Here is a 4,566-nt window from a genome sequence, read left to right as displayed (position 1 = left end):
TGCCCTAAAGCACACAAAAAACGATACATACCTTGGCCTAAACATCAGCCCCACAGGTAACTTCCACAAAGCTGTGAGCGATCTGAGAGACAAGGCAAGAAGGGCATTCAATGCCATCAAAAGGAACATAAAATTCGACATACCAATTAGGATCTGGCTAAAAATACTTGAATCAGTTAAAGGACCCATTGCCCTTTATGGTTGTGAAGTCTGGGGTCCGCTCACCAACCAAGAATTCACAAAATGGGACAAACACTGAATTGAGACTCTGCATGCAGAATTCTGCAAAAATATCCTCCGTGTACAACGTAGAACAACAAATAATGCACGCGGAGCAGAATTAGGCCGATACCCGCTAATGATCAAAATCCAGAAAAGAGCCGTTCAATTCTACAACCACCTAGAAGGAAGCGATTCCCAAACCTTCCATAACAAAGCCATCACCTACAGAGAGATGAACCTGGAGAAGAGTCCCCTAAGCAAGCTGGTCCTGGGGCTCTGTTCACAAACACAAACACACCCCATAGAGCACCTGTACAGCAACACAATTAGACCCAACCAAATCATGAGAAAACAAACAGATAATTACTTGACACATTGCAAAGAATGAACAAAAAAACTGAGAAAACTAGAATGCTATTTGGCCCTAAAAAGAGAGCACACAGTGGAAGAATACCTGACCACTGTGACTGACCCAAACTTAAGGAAAGCTTTGACTATGTACAGACTCAGTGAACATAGCCTTGCTGTTGAGAAAGGCCGCCGTAGGCAGACTTGGCTCTCAAGAGAAGACCCACTGCCCACAAAATGAGGTGGAAACTGAGCTGCACTTCCTAACCTCCTGCCCAATGTATGACCATATTAGAGACACATATTTCCCTCAGATTACACAGATCCACAAAGAATTTGAAAACAATCCCGATTTTGATAAACTCCCATATCTACTGGGTGAAATACCACAGTTTGCCATCACAGCAGCAAGATTTGTGACCTGTTGCCACAAGGAAAGGTCAACCAGTGAAGAACAAACACCATTGTAAATACAACCCATAGAAATGCTTATTTATTTCCCCTTTTGTACTTTAACCATTTGTACATAGTTACAACACTGTATATAGACATAATATGACATTTGTAATGTCTTTATTCTTTTGTAACTTCTGTGAGTGTAATGTTTACTGTTCATTTGTATTGTTTATTTCCCTTTTGACAGAGCCATTGTGCCCGTTTCTGAGGTGGGCTGGGTAGAGCTCAGCAATACACAACACAGGCAAAAGATAAGGGACTGGAAAGTCTTGGTAATCCTCCTCTTTATCAAAACGTTCCTTATGAATGTGCCTCGTTGTTGTGTTTCTCTGAAGCATATTTCTTGCATTTCCCCCTGATTCCATAGTAAACACTGAGCAATGATGAACAAGACAGGAGACATGATAAAAGCACTAAGACATGACAGAAAGCCAATCTGAAAACAAACCCCAATACCATGATTGGAGAAGCATCTAGATTTAGAGCAAGTTGGAGAAGCACACCAAGAAAAATCAATGCACACACTGAGGTTAGAGCTGACAATAGCATGACATGTGCTTCTACATCTGCATTGCTTGCTGTTTGGGGCTTTAGGCTGGGTTTCTGTAAAGCACTTTTTGACATTGGTTGACGTAAAATGGGTTTTATAAATACATTTGATTGATTGATTGATTGATTGATTGATTGATTGATTGATTGATTGATTGATTGATTGATTGACGTAAGGAGTAAAGGATCAGCAGCAGGCATTTACCAAGCAGAAAGGGAGTAACTGGTCATAGCATGGAACTGAGAAAAATGTTTTTTTATTTACCTTGGTTTCACAGTAACTTTATGCGGTTACTGCTAACATGACCCCCATTTTCTCCAAAACACAATACAATAGAGGCAGGATATTTGTCCACATGTTTAAGCATGTATTTACGGTTGCAAAAATGACATGAACTCATTTTCGACCAAATGAGCAGTTACTGCCTTTTTGCTTGGTAGGGCAGATTAGGTCTACAGTGTATTTGTTTAACTGCACACGATTGCAGTACTGAAGAAGGCCAGAAGAGATCAGTATAACAACAGTCATTCATTGGGCTATAATACAGCAAGTATCCTGTACATTTATTTAAATCAACATTTGGAAATAGCTAAACGTGAGGTTAGATCCATCCCTGTGTTATTTCTGAGACAAGACATTTTCAAGTGTGATTTGGCCTACTTTCAGTCTTAGAGGTCACGGCTGGCAACATAATTAGTAAAGCAACCTATAAAAACACTTTCCAGATCAAGATGCGTTCATGGACAGACGATGCGAATGTTCGAGGGAAGAACAGTTTATGATAATTGTCTTGCTACAACATACGGAAGATGTTGAATAAAATGTGAGGACTACGGTGGCAAAAATTGGGCTCGTCCGGGATTTGAACCCGGGACCTCTCGCACCCAAAGCGAGAATCATACCCCTAGACCAACGAGCCACGTATATCAATTACTGATGGTGATATATTACTACAGACCAAACGTGAAGACACCAAGCACATGACATTTTTTGTCTGGGATGAATTTGTAACCATCGTTGTTGCGGCAAATTAATAGCTTGGAAAATACAGACTTTTCTTTTTTATTATGAAACCAACCCTGGCTTTACATACTTCAATTTCACCCAACTTGCCTTAATATCTTGTAAAAAATGTTTGGTGCACAAATTCTACCTCCGAAGTTTCACGAGCACTGATGTTCATTCATTTCCTCATTGCCGGGAGAAAGCTTGCTACATAGTTACGCTTCGAACACACCGACTGTGTCATTGCGTTTCGACACACCAAAAGTACATTCATTTCCAATGGAACGCTGCGTTTGCCTTGCAGCATTGCGTTGCAGAGTTAGTTGCAGTACGTTCTGTGTAAATCGAACGTATGCATCAAATTGTATGCGTAGACATGACAGAAAGTAGCAAAATGTGAATGTTGAATTTTTGTTGCACACATATCCAGTAAAAAAAATGTGGGATTAAATAATAAAAACAGTTTGACTGGAGAATTTCTTTACATTTTTTATTCATTTATTTGCCAAGTATATTATTTATTCGATGACATCCACAAATTAATTGTGAGAGCCTATAATATAATTTCCCTCCAAAATGCAGCTTTGGAGTGAAATGCATAATAAATAGTCAAGATAGCAGAGTCGGCTCTTTCAAGAATGAGAGCAACGTTGAGGAAGGTGGTCTTGATCACGCTGTTGGGCCAGGACCAGCCCCACCGAAAGCGCAGGTCTGTGTGGGTCCAGAGATGGTTAAAGTCCCGAAAGCAGGCAGGGGAGCTCCACCGTCTCATTCAAGAGCTTCGACTGTTTGGAGAGGAATTCCGAAGTTACTTTCGTCTGGACCGAAGCCAGTTCGATCACCTGCTCCAGATGGTTGGAGACAGGATCACCCGGATGGATATCAACTACCGGGAATCCATCAGCCCAGTTGAACGCCTGGGGATTTGTCTCCGGTAAGCTACATTCTAGTACATTTTTAAAGCCTTTGATACCATAATTGATTGATATTTGATACATTGTTTTTATGTTCAACCTAGCTAGCTAAAGGGCTCTCTAGTTAATAGTCCCTATTAGACATCAGATGTACTTTTACATAATGTTCATTATGACTATAACTTTTCCCAAAGTTGGTTTATAATCCTTTTTTAATTATGCAATGTTACCAAATGAAAAGAAAATTGGGGTGCCTTCTGCTCTGATGAAGGTAGGCTAGTCTTCTCCAGGACCCATGTTCAAGAAAGTTACAGTCATTCATTACATTCTTATTGGACTCACACACTCTTAGAGAAAAAGGTTCCAAAAGTGTCCTTCTGCTTTCCCCATAGGATAACCATTTTTGGTTCCAGGTATAACCCTTTGGGGAAAATGTTATACATGGAACCCAATAGGGTTCTACTTGGAACCAAAAAGGGATCTCCTATGGGGAAAGCCAGAGAACCCTTTTAAGTAGATAGTACCATTCTTTCTAAGAGTAGAGTTGGCCTGGGCTACAGTTTATTGATATAGTCATAGACTGAATTGTACGGTTTCAAGGCATTGTTAATGATGGTTGATGAGTATTACAATATAATTAGTAGAGCATAATAAACTGTAATGAGGTAGCTATATGAGTAGATATAATATGTGTGTGGAATTCAAGTTACACACAATATTGATCATTATTTTGAATTATATTTCAGATTCTTGGCGACAGGGGACTCCTACATGACCATTGGATTCAGCTTCCAAGTTGGACGGTCCATGGTGGCAGGCATTGTCCCCTCTGTGGCACAAGCCATTTGGGACTGTCTGGTTGGTGAATACATGCCTGTCCCCAAGGAGGAAGACTGGAGGGCCATCGCTGCCGTGTTCCTGGAGAGGTGAAATTTCCTCAACTGTCTTGGCTCCATTGACGGGAAACATGTAGTAATTCAGGCTCCACCGTGCTCAGGTTCGTAATTCTACAACTACAAGGGTACATATTCAGTTGTACTCTTCGCTGTAGTAGATGCCATCTACTGTTTC

At 40.6% G+C, this 4,566-nt stretch overlaps 1 non-coding gene across 1 annotated transcript; it reads right to left on the bottom strand.

Annotated features, from left to right (window-relative positions):
* Positions 1–2,423: 2,423 nt before the first annotated feature.
* Positions 2,424–2,495, bottom strand: trnap-ugg (transfer RNA proline (anticodon UGG)). The gene has a single exon. It is a non-coding gene; the product is annotated as a tRNA-Pro (tRNA).
* Positions 2,496–4,566: the final 2,071 nt, after the last annotated feature.

Source organism: Salmo salar, chromosome 14 (genome assembly GCF_965601325.2).
Source record: "Salmo salar chromosome 14, fSalSal1, whole genome shotgun sequence".
NCBI lineage: Eukaryota > Metazoa > Chordata > Actinopteri > Salmoniformes > Salmonidae > Salmo > Salmo salar.
This window is presented reverse-complemented; position numbering and strand designations above follow the sequence as displayed.